Below are 12951 nucleotides of genomic sequence, written 5' to 3'. Positions count from 1 at the left end.
GGGACCGTTGGATGAGTACAGGTTTCATTCTAGGTCATGAAAATATTGTGCAGTTGATCAAAACGGTGGTTACACAACACTGGGCATACCTAATGAACTTTACATTTTTAAAAAGCTAATTTTATGCTGTATGAATTTCATCTCAAACCTCAGCACCATACAGCCCCCAAGCAATAATAAGAGGAACCTTGGAGGCTTTCCAAGTACCACAGTTTCCCTGGTGACCCTGAGCAGAACTGCATCACCAGCCGAAGCACTGAAATTCTGGTCTGGTTGACAAAAAAATCACTGTGAATAACCCCCAGGCCTCCTGAACACTACCTAGGAGGGGGGAAACTTTTAATGATTTAAATCCTCTTAATAATTTTTAAAAGAAAATTCTCAATAAAACAGTAAAATAATACAGATATGCACAGCATAACATTGATGGTATTTACAATAGGCCAGCAGAGCTAATTTTCAATACACTAATCCAAAATATTAATGTTGTGCTAATATGTTCAATATTCACACGGCATGGTGCACCAGCTACTATTATTAACCCCCACTTTAAAGGTGAGAAAACTGAGAGAGAGAGAGAGAGAGAGAGAGAGAGAGAGAGAGAGAGAGAGAGAGGAGGGAGGGAGGGAGGGAGGGAAAGGGAGAGGGAGAGGGAGAGAGGGAGAGAGGGAGAGAGGGAGAGGGAGAGAGGATTAAGGAGGAGAGTCACACAGTCTGGCTCCACAGCCCTTGTTCTTAATGACCAGGCCACACTTGATGATCTCTAAGACCTTTTCCAGTTCTAAAATTCTAGGTCCATGGACATTTAAGGTAACTTAAGGACATTATTAAGCTCTTCTGCTTCAGCTGCCACTTAGCAATTAACATTCTTGAAATATGCTAAGAGCCTTGTTCTGAATGACAACTAACTTCACCAGATGTGCGATCCTGACAGGCCTGTGTTGAAGGATCATAATGGAAAGAAACGGCTCATTTGTATCTGGTTATCCGAGTGAGATACTGCCAAGTGCCAAAGAGCCCAGAGGAGATTTACATGTCACTCAAAATTCTTCTGAAGTCAAGCCTAACAATTCTTTTTTCAGGGAAAGAAATAATCACCAGTCTGCTCGACGCCTATCAAACTGTTCAAGGAAAAGGGATCCTTTCACAGGCCCTCATTGAGAATTTCAAAGAGCAGTAGCTCCAGATGGGTCATCAGTGCGTCTCTACAGCAGTGTCCATGCTTTCCCCACCAATGGTCAGGTAGCAGGTATTTTAGGTTTGTAAGCAAAATGTCATCTTACTGCTTTTATTTTCTTTTCAAATTCTTTAATTATGTCAAACTCATTTTTAGTTCCAGTCACCAAAAAAATAAATAAAACAAAAGGACTACATGCTAGATTGCAGTTTGCTTGATCCTATAATGGAGTAATAAACAAGCCACCTTTAAAAGAAAAAAATTACCGCACATTTTGAGCAATTTTAGTTACAAGCTGCAATGAAATAATCCAGTTAACAGAACAAATGATTATGGTAATTCTGAAACATAATTATACGTTACATAATTATAAGCAGCATTAGATGTATACTTATTCATTTAGTGCTTGCTAACACTTCATATACACGCAGTGTTCAGGCAACTCCTATCGTACTAAGATGCGAAGTAAATAGTGTCATTAAAAAAAGAAAATCTTAAAAGTTGGGCCGGTGAGATAGTATGGCAGGTAAGGAGCCCTGCACGTAGCTGATCCAGGTTTGGTCCCCGGCATCCCATATGGCTCCCCCAAGACCTGCCAGGAATTAACCCTGAGCGTAGAGCATTGTTGGGTGTGGCCCCCCAAAAAAGAACACTTAAAAACTAAAAGCTCTTAGGAGGATATGAAGACAGCATGTAGGAGAAGCAGAAGCATTTAAGGATGGAATAAATTAAGAACATAAAAGCAAAATGGCAGTGAAAGTACCTTTAGCTGACGTAGGACAGTGGGAAAATACCAGCTGCATTTGGAAAAAATTAAGTGGTCCAAGTTGTTGGGCTTCAGAGCCATGGAATTTACTCGGTGCCCTGGAGAACTGAAATAATAGTGAGAGATGTGCAGGGCTGATTAAGAAGGTTGGGAGGGCCAGGATACAAAAAGCCATGAATGACTTGCTAAAAGAGTGAAGACAACCTACGGGCAATCAGAACTTGAGAAAGGTTTCGGACAGTGCAGCGTAATGACGAGAGCTGCATTTAGGGAATCAGGCTCTGATTATGACACAGATGATGAACTGGAAAAGGCAGGATGCCAAAACACCACTTAGAAGGCTATTCTGAAACTCCACACGTACTAATGAGAGCTCAAACCCTGGGAAAAGTACAAAGGGCAGGGAGAGTGGTAGAGAGAGGAGGAGAGAGAACCAAAAATACCAAGACCACTGACAGCATTCAAGCTGATGGGGAGAGATAAATCAAGGGCAGATTTAAACACATCTCACCAAAAATGAGAAGTCACTCTACACAGTCATTAAGCAAAGGAGGAAAGAAGTATGCTTCAGGGAAATTAATCGGGTAATGACACCCAAAGGCGAGGAAGAGCTGAGGCCAATCTGAAATTCGTTGCATCACCTCTCCCCAACTCCTGCACCCGGGGGTCAGGACTCCAGAGGTCTGCATGACTGAATGTGTGGGCTATGGAAACCTTAAATTTTTGTTTTAAAATAAATTTCTTTATTATTTAGTATCAGGAATGTTTCCTTTTATATGGGTCTTTTATACCTATATGCCCAGAATGACATTAACGTTTTTCAAGTTGATAAACCAAAAGGCTTGATAAACCATAATGCCCCAAAGTAGAGAGAGAGAGTATGGGGGAAATTGTCTGCCAGAGGCACGGAGAGGGTGGAAAAGGTGGAGTATACTGGGAGATTGGTGATGGGAAAGGTGCACAGGTAGAGGAATGGGTGTTTGATCATTGTATGATTGTAACTCAAACATGAAAGCTTGTAACTATCTCACAGTGATTCAATAAAATAAGATTCACTGTATCATTGTTCATTCCCTTGTTCATGATTTACTCAAGTGGGAGCCAATAACGTCTCCATTCGTCCCAGCCCTGAGATTTTAGCAGCCTCTCCTTATTCATCTTTCCCAATGATTGGAGGCTCTTTCAGGGTCAGGGGAATGAGACCTGTTATTGTTACTGTTTTTGGCATATCGAATACGCTTCGGGGAGCTTGCCAGGCTCTGCCAAAAATAAGATTTAAAAAGCGGGGGGCCTTGATGTAGAGGACGATGGGGAGCGGTGGGAAGGAAACTGGGGGCATTGGTGGTGGGAAATGTGAACTGGTGAAGGGATGCGTGTTGGAACATTGTATGACCGAAACCCAATCAGGAGCAACTTTGTAACTGTGTATCACATGGTACACTGTAGCACTGTTGTAGCACTGTCCTACTGTTGTTCATCGATTTGCTCCAGCAGGACCAGTAATATCTCCATTGTGAGACTTGCTGTTACTGTTTTTGGCATATAGAATACACCACGGGGAGACTGCCAGGGTCTGCCTGCCGGTGGGATACTCTTGGTAGCCAGGTTCTCCGAGAGGAACAGAGGACTCGGACATGGGTCGGCCATGTGCAAGGCAAACGCCCTACCTGCTGTGCTATCAATTCATTAAAATAAATAAATAAAAATTTTAAAAGGGTTTGGGTGGAAAATGTTTAGGAAATTTCAGTCTAGCCTAGGAGAGGTGGTGTAAAGGATGACGGTGCTAGTCTGAGCTTGGATTACATCAACGGAGATGGAAAAGTAGCCAGGAATACGAATGACTTCAAAGAAAGAATCTAGTGCTGACTGAAGCAAGGGGATAAAAGCAATCAACCAAATGTATAAGATCTGGAGCCTGAGTAGACAAAAATGTAGTTAATAAAGATGAATAATGAAAGGCAAAGCAAGTCGGAGAAAAGTGAAAGGTTCCATTTAAAGCACAGATTCCTATACTTACCACCCTTTCCAGGCGGTGGGGGGTGGGAGGAAAACACTCAGAACAACCTTCCCCCAAGAAATCTACCTTTTCTAAGTAAATCAACAGAAAATTTCCTCCCACCTCCACTTCCATCCCCAGCAGCCAAGGCTACAACCTTCCCCATCAACCCAGCACCACCTGCCACCATGAGGGCCAGTACTGCCCATTTGAGAAACACTGATTTCAAGTATGTTAAATTGCAAATGTCCTGCTTAAATTTCTCGGGTCAGAAACTACTTAAATAGGAAAACTAGAATCGTGAGTAACATACTACTGATGACCAAGGAATGCATCCCAATAGAATTATTCAATGACACTTCCAAAGAGATTTTCGATGAAGTCTCATTCAGAAGACACTGTCCCCACCCATACCCAGCTTAGTGTCTGTTATGAAAGAGAGATGGGGAAACTGGCCAAATACAATAGGATGAGGTGCAGGGATGAGAAAAAGGAAAAAGAGAGTGCTATGGAAGCTTAGAAGAGTGTAAAAACTGAGCCCAGGATATTTTTCACAAAAACCTTTTTATAAAGATACAAAGTATTACAGATGGGTGCTTAGAAATCAGAAACTGGATTGTAGCAAGACTATATAAGCATTAATAATGCTAAGTGATTGGAATAAAGAAGAAACACGACCAATATTTTTAGGAAGCTGTAACTGCTAAATTTTCAAAAACCAGGAAATAAGTAGATATTAGCAGTCATCATCCAGAGACATTCTAAAGCAGTAAATCAAAGAGAAGAAGGGGCTCAGGCGATACCCTTTCTAAGTTAAAGAAAATAACTGGAGGATTTTTTTTTTTGGCTTTTTGGGTCACAAAAACTTCAGGGGTTCAGGGGTTACTCCTGTCTCTGCACTCAGGAATTACTCCTGGTGGTGCTCAGGGGACCATATGGGATGCTGGGAATCGAACCTGGGTCAGCCGCGTACAAGGCAAACGCTCTACCCACTGTGCTATCGCTACAACCCCAGGGGGATATTTTTTTGAGAAGTGAAGGGAATAGTACTCAATTTTGGAATTATAGTGTATAGATCTCTGAATATCAAATGAAACTGATAAAAAGAGTTTAGTTATATGAAAATATAGGTTAAAGATACAGATTTGGAATCACCCACATACCAAGTCACATATTGGTAGTCTGAGGAAATAGCTTGAGAGTTCTACTGAAAGCTTTCCCTAGAAGAGCTGACAGTGTTACATGTTCTTCTTTGATAATTTTTTTAAATTTCAGGAGTGCTCCTTAAAAATTGCTCAGTGGGGCTCATCCTGGCAATTCTCAGACAATCAGATTGGCAGTTCAATGCAAGGCTCCAACTATATGTCATTCATGGGCTGGGCAATCTTGAGGGCAAACTCCCTCGTGGGGGGGCCAAGATCCAACCCCCTGCACTGCCAGGCAGCCACCCCAGCAAGAGGGGGAACAGCCCCCAGCACTGCCTTGGGTGCACTGCTGTTCAGAAGAAAACAAGTGAACTTTGTAAATATTCTACTTCTACTTAATTAGATAAAATGAGAAATCTGAATGCACACAGAGAAATGCACCACTGTACCACTTAGGCAGAGAGGATCCTTTTTTCCATTTTTTATAACACCCTGACTTATCAAGTTGCTCATGATACAGTTGTCTCTGGCATTGAATGTTCCAACACCAACGCCAGTGTGACGTTCCCTCCACCAATGTTCCCGGTTTCCCACTCACGACCTCAGTCTGCCCCCTTTGCAGGCACAAACTTATTTCATATTGTTTGCTATACAAACATAAACAGAATCATCAAAACTTAGATCAATAAAAGTCAATTTGTGATTACTATAGTTCAAAATGGTGTTACTGAAGGCATTTCCTAAGACTTACAGCGCTGGTGGTGCTAGCTGAGCCTCTGTGTTACTGTTTCTGCTCACTGAGCTTGGTGGGCTTCTATACAACTCTCCCACCAGACTGAGTAGACTTTTGAAAAATGCAGCTATTTATTTGTATCACTACTCCTAAAATAGTTACCTGATAAATCAATGGTCTGTGTTCCTATGTATCTGTACTCATTTGGGTAGCACTGTAGCCTGTAACACTGCCGCCCCATTGTTCATCAATTTGCTGGAGCGGGCACCAGTAACATGTCCATTGTGAGACTTGTTGTTACTGTTTTTGGCATATCGAATACACCACAGGTAGCTTGCCAGCCTCTGCTGTGCGGGCAGGATACTCTCGGTAGCTTGCCCGGCTCTCGAGAGGGACGGAATCAAACCCAGGTCGGCAGCATGCAAGGTAAATGCCTTACCCACTGTGCTATCGTTCCAGTCCAATCTGGGTATTACTGTACATTTACATGTCAGTCTAGTTTGTAATGAGAAAAATTATGTATCATTTAAGCACCTTCAAGGCTTGGACACACACCTCCAGAGCTCTGACAAAGTCCAGAGAGCATAATGTTAAAGAGGAGAAGAAACCTTCTAAAGATACTCAACCAGGGGCCAGAGAGATAGTACAGTGGTTAGGCGCTTATCCTGCACACATCCAACCCAGGTTCAATCCCTGGCAATGCTTATGGTCCCTGACGCACAACCAAGAAGGATCCCTGTAAGCCCTGAGATACCACTGAATGTGACACCCAAAATACTGAATCTGATGTGAAGATGTAATCCCTCTAAGTCTAGACTAGGGTTTAGGGCAACAGAAGATGCTTTCCTCTCCTTCCAAACAATAAGATGTAATGAGAAAGAGTTATCAAAGGTTTATAAACTCTAAAACTAGGTTGTTGTGGCTTACTTTTTAATAATTCAAGCCAACAAATTTGAAGGGATTCTTATTCCCTTCTTTCTATTTCTTTTGTGTATGTGGTAATAGGAATCAAACCCAGAATCTCACCCATGCAAGGTATACACTCTTACCATTGAGCAATATCCCTGACCCTACACTTTAAACTACCTTCAGATAAATAATCACAGCTATAAGACAAACTAAATATTATCAATGCCACTGAAAGACATGAAGGATGATAGTGTCCCCTCTTAAAGCAGATTTTATTTTTTTTTTTTAGTCACACCTGGCGATGCACAGGGGTTACTCCTGGCTCTGCACTCAGGAATTACTCCTGGTGGTGCTCAGGGAACCATATGGGATGCTGGGAATCGAACCCGGGTCGGCCACGTGCAAGACAAACGCTCTACGCGCTGTGCTATCACTCCAGCCCCTGAAGAAATTTTTTAAGGGAAAGATTCCACTCTTTAGAAGAACAGTTTAGATTTAATTTGATTGGGGGGGGGCATGCAGGGAAATAAAAAATTCCCTCATTAAAAAAATGTATAGTATAATAAAATCAAGTTTCAAATTTTAAAATGAAGCCAAAATTTCAATTCTCAGAATTCTCCAGTGAGGAGGCGTCTGGAGCTCTGTTTTCTTTTCGAGAATCTCAAACATCTATAAGAATCATGCTTGGCTTGGACTTTTCCAATATTAAAATACTAAAAAGCTCAAAAAGTGTGCTAGAGACAAGAGCCTCCAAATTCATAACAGGAAACATGGCATTTTCCCAGATTACTCTCTGGCTTCAAGGAAGAGAGAGAATGGGGACCACACTGCAGCAGCAGGATTTATAAATATGAATTACAGGATAAGAAGATTTTCCAAGCATCTGCCAGGAATTAATTTGATCCAAAAGAAAAAAGCGGAAAGGGAGGGGGGGCGAGGGTGGAGGACGATTCAGAAGGAAGCCAAATACAAAGACTAATCCATAGAATTTTTGTTGACTTTGGTGGGTTCACTGCCTTATGGTCATTAGAAGCCCACTCCAGAATAATAAATGCACAACATCTGTATGGTAACACACTTTATACCACTGAAACTTTCCTGTGTGCTATCAGTTGATTTTCATAATGCACATATGAGCATCTTTCACTAAACATGAAAGAACTTGGTAGTCTGGCATGCTGTATCAAGCGGTAAGAAAAGCAGTGATGTGGCCAGACAGAGTACAGCGGGTAAAATGTCTTCCTTGCACACAGGTGACCTGGGTTCACCAGGAGCAAATCAGGCTCGATCCCTGGCTGAGTCAGGTGTGGCCCCAAATAAAGCCAAAAAGAAAAAGCAAAGTAATGATGGCATGTTACACAATGGCTAAGAACAGAAGCCTTTGAATAGGTCAGAGCTGGGTTTGAATGAAGATCTGCAAAGTTCCAGCTCTGGAAACTTGGGTCAGAAAGATTTTTTATAAAATGAAGCTAATAACTACTTCATGGAGTTACACATAAACAAACAAGTAGCTGTATGATTAGTATCAGATATACATCAGCACTCAGGAAACGGAAATGAGCAACGGTAGCTTTCACAAACTCTGGTGTAATTCTGTTATTAGAATTATCATACCAGCACAAAGCACTGAGAAACAAAGTGTAATACTGACTTAAACCAACGTCAGATATTTAAATTTTATAATTAATTAGAAAAATCCCCTGAGGATTTGTCCAGACTTGTTTCTTGTATTTTGTAAAGAGAGGTTTGTTTGTTTTTTAGAGGGGAAACCCAAAGAAAACTGAACACTATGTGTGGGAATTAGCTTTTTCTATGATTTTCCAACTTTCACTTGATAATGTACTAAGAGACCAAAACAGAAATCAAATCATAACCCTTTCTCTGTTGTTAAGATTTATTATACTCGGGGAGGGAGCAATAGCACAACGGATAGGGCGTTTGCCTTGTACTCGGCAGATCGAGGTTCGACTCCCAGCATCCCATATGGTCCCCTGAGCACCACCAGGAGTAATTTCTGAGTGCTGAGTGCATGAGCCAGAAGTAACCTCTATGCAACGCCAGGTGTGACCCAAAAAGCAAAAAAATAAAAGATTTATAATACTCAATCCCTATCTCTGAATATCCTACATGAGCTTCCATGAGTCTGACTATAGGAGGGAGCAGTCTTGTGTCTGATTTATCGGTTCTGTAAAATTAACAAAATGGAAATCTCAAACTTTTCTGGGTTTCTAATAGCTACTTCCCTGAGTCCTGCAAATTAAAGATATCTCCAGCAGCCTTTAGTCAGGATCACAATCAAATAATGGGAGAAACCTCAAAAAGAAATTAAAGGATAGCAATCATCTCATCATCACTCTTTTATAGGAGACACAGTATAACCAAGAAAAGGCATGTCTAGAAAGAGAGATCGGTATTATGATCCTGGTTCTGCCACTAAGCCATCCTGATGTGCTGGACAGTCATTTATTCTCCATGTTCTTACTCACACTTACTGAATACCTGGTGCTACTACAATGACATCCTACCAATAACTGATCAACCTGCCTCATAAATTCTGATAAGAGTTATGAAAGTAGGCAATGAGTTTATGAGAGCAAAGCTATTCATATATAATGTATTGTTATATGAGGTAATTATAGCTATATCTGCATTATCATCTGTAAGACAAAACTAACTTGTGATGTCAAGTTCAAGAGGTCACGAGGCTCCGTGGGTGTCAGTTTCTCCATCCAGAAGACAAGGCTATTGAGACAGATCACTCTAATACTCCCCTCAGTGTAGATCAACAGATTCAATGTCCTCACTTTTGAAATAAGGAAACTAAAATCAAAGAGAGATGAAGTGATCTCTGCAAGGAACAAGTACCAGAAAATAGGATTCAATTTTAAGTTTCCTGCTTCCAACAGTATCATGACTTGAAAAATATAAAATGCGGGTTTCTCACGGACTCTCAAAATAAATCCTGGTTTGCTCCAGTCCCCTAAATCTTTGATCTCAGGTTGGTTTGACTATGCACTTAAAGTGAAAAAGTTATATGGCTACATTTGTAAAACTAATCACCCAATTTCTATTTCACTTCAAAAAATACTGGTCCTTTTAATTTAGAGTCTATTCCTTACTTCTTTATTAAATGAGAATGCATTGCCATCTACTGGACTGTGAACACATTGCTAATGTGTTTTTCAGTCTGTGAAAAGAATACTTCCCAGTCTAATGCCAGTTGTACTCAATGGGAGACACAACAGTAGAGTCAATATGACAGTAGCACTGTAGCACTGTCGTCCCGTTGTTCATTGATTTGCTCGAGCGGGCACCAGTAACGTCTCCATTGTGAGACTTGTTGTTACTGTTTCTGGCATAACGAATACGCCACAGATAGCTTGCCAAGCTCTGCCATACGGGCGGAATACTTGAGTTTGTAAAACTAAAAAAAAAAAAAAAAAACTGGGACTAGGGTTAAAAAGGAGGGCAAAAGAGAAATCCCATCCCTCAAGATATTTTATCTCAATCATTGCCGTGCTAATCCTAAAAAGAGCAAGCTAAATAATTTAACAATAAGTACCTTCTACATGCTAAGCACTTTATAAGGAATATGATGCTGGGACATTGATAAACATTAAAAGTACAACTATCAATATCAGAGAGTCAAATGGGCAGTCACTGTCACTGACATCCCGTTGCTCATCTATTTGCTCGAGCAGGCACCAGTAATGTCTCTCATTTAGAGACTTACTGTTACTGTTTTTGGCATATCCAATACACACGGGTAGCTTGCCAGGCTCTGCCGCTCGGGCTCCATACTTTCAGTAGCTTGCCGGGCTCTCCAAGAGGGGCGGAGGAATCGAACTGGGGTCGGCCGCGTGAAAAGCGAATGCCAACCGCTGTGCTATCGCCCCAGCCCAAGTGGGTAGTAATTTCCATTTATAAATGAATGTGTCAAACTTATAATATATATTATTAATTCCTTAAAACAATTCACAGGGCTGGAAAACTAGTATAGCAGGCATGGCATTTGCCTTGCACACAGCTGACCCAGTTTCCATCCAGGGCACCATATGGTTCCCCAAGTTCACTAGGAAGATGATATGAGCTCCAAGCCAAGAATAATCTCTGAGCACCACCAGAAGTGGCCCAAAAAATAAACAGAAACAAAAAAATCACAACAAGGTAGAAACTGTTATCCCCACTTACAGATGAAGAAATAAAGATGACTCAAAGGAGGAAAACAAAGAAGCATTATTATTGACTTTGACTTACCCAAATCCTCAACTTTTAGCATCTTAGTTTCTAAGGAGGTTAAAAATAATAGGGCTGGACAGTGAGTGGCTCAGGGGTGGGCACAGTGCATACCCTAAAAACTCGGGGCCCTGAGGAAGGAAAGAGTTCAATAGGAAGGGAGGGAGGGTGGGAGGGAGACAAAAAGAGGAAAGGAAGTGGAGAGGGTGTAGGAGGGAGAGAAGGGAGGGTCAGGCCTAAGGCAGTAATTTACATGGGTATACTAAAACAGGTTTTAAAGTTGAAAAAGAGGGCCGGAGCGATAGCACAGCGGGTAGGGTGCTTGCCTTGCACTTGGCCGACCTGGGTTCGATCCCCGGCACCCCATATGGTCCCCCAAGCACCGCCAGGAGTAATTCCTGAGTGCAAAGCCAGGAATAACCCCTGAGCATCACTGGGTGTGACCCAAAAAGCAAATAAATAAATAAATAAATAAAGTTGAAAAAGATACTTAAACTTTTGGGCTGGAGCAATAGCACATCGGGTAGGGCATTTGCCTTGCACGCAGCCGACCCGGGTTCGACCCAGCATTCCATATGGTCCCCTGAGCACCACCAGGAGTAATTCCTGAGTGCAGAGCCAGGAGTAACCCCCGTGCATCGCCAGGCGTGACCCAAAAAGCAAAAAAAAAAAAAAAAAAAAAAAAAAAGATACTTAAACTTTTAATGAACTTGCATTATATTAAGCCATACTGTTCAGCATTCTGTTTTTTAAAAACCCAAAGAGGGGCTGGAGTGATAGCACAGAGGGTAGGGTGCTTGCCTTGCACTTGGCCGACCTGGGTTCGATCCCCGGCACCCCATATGGTCCCCCAAGCACCGCCAGGAGTATTTCCTGAGTGCAAAGCCAGGAATAACCCCTGAGCATCACTGGGTGTGACCCAAAAAGCAAATAAATAAATAAATAAAGTTGAAAAAGATACTTAAACTTTTGGGCTGGAGCAATAGCACAGCGGGTAGGGCATTTGCCTTGCACGCAGCCGACCCAGGTTCGACTTCCAGCATCCCATATGGTCCCCCGAACACCGCCAGGGGTAATTCCTGAGTGTAGAGCCAGGAGTAACCCCTGTGCATCGCCAGGTGTGACCCAAAAAGAAAAAAAAAAAACAATAAAAACCCAAAGAATTATGAAGAGGGACCAAAGAGAGTACAGCGGAGAGGGTACTTGCCTTACATGTGGCCAACCTGGGTTCCATCCCCAGCAACCCAGAGTCCCCTGAGCCCAGCAGGGGTAATTCTCAAATGCAGAGACAAGAGTAACTCTTGAACACCTTTCAGTGCCCCCCGTTTTGCCCCCCAGAAAAAAAAACAGAATATGAAGAGTAAGAGAAATCAGCTAATCCAGATTTTCTGCTAGTAAAATTAATAGAACTGGATTTAGAAAGGACTAGTTGGAGTTCATCTGTTTAATTACAAAATAAGTTTCACTTTAAAAAGTACTCATCTGGGGCAGGAGAGGTAGTACAACAGGTGAGGCACTTGCCTTCTATGCAGCCTACCCAGAGCTGACCTGGGTTCAATCTTTGCCATCCCATATGTTCCCCTGAGCACGGCCAGGAGTAATTCCTGAACACAGAGCCAGGAGAAGCCCCTGAGCACTGCCAGGTGTGGTCCAAAAATCAAAAAGCACTCACCCAAGGGTTGGAGAGATAGTACGAGTGGGGCACATGTCACTTGCATGCAGCTAGCTCAGGTTCCATCCCAAGCACCCCATATGTTCCCTCAATCCCTGCCAGGAGTGATTCCTGAGCCCAGAACCAGGAGTAAGCCCTGAGCACTGCCAGATGTGGCCCAAAGAAACCAAAACAAAGAGACCAAAAAAAAAAAGTACACACTCAAGGAAATGGGGGTTGGGGCTGATTGGGCAGAGCACCCATCTTGCAGGGGGCCATGAATCCAATCCCCAGCAACACCCCCACATCCTAGAGTACAATCCCAGAAACAGCTGCTA

At 42.3% G+C, this 12951-nt stretch overlaps 1 protein-coding gene across 1 annotated transcript in view; it reads right to left on the bottom strand.

Moving 5' to 3' along the window:
• The window catches only part of UVRAG (UV radiation resistance associated), a 296340-nt gene that overhangs the window by 221733 nt on the left and 61656 nt on the right, over positions 1–12951 (bottom strand). The window lies entirely within an intron of this gene.

The sequence above is a fragment of the Sorex araneus genome, chromosome X (assembly GCF_027595985.1).
Source record: "Sorex araneus isolate mSorAra2 chromosome X, mSorAra2.pri, whole genome shotgun sequence".
In the NCBI taxonomy this organism is placed as follows: domain Eukaryota; kingdom Metazoa; phylum Chordata; class Mammalia; order Eulipotyphla; family Soricidae; genus Sorex; species Sorex araneus.
Note: the sequence above shows the minus strand (reverse complement) of the source record. Positions and strands in the feature narration are given on the sequence as shown.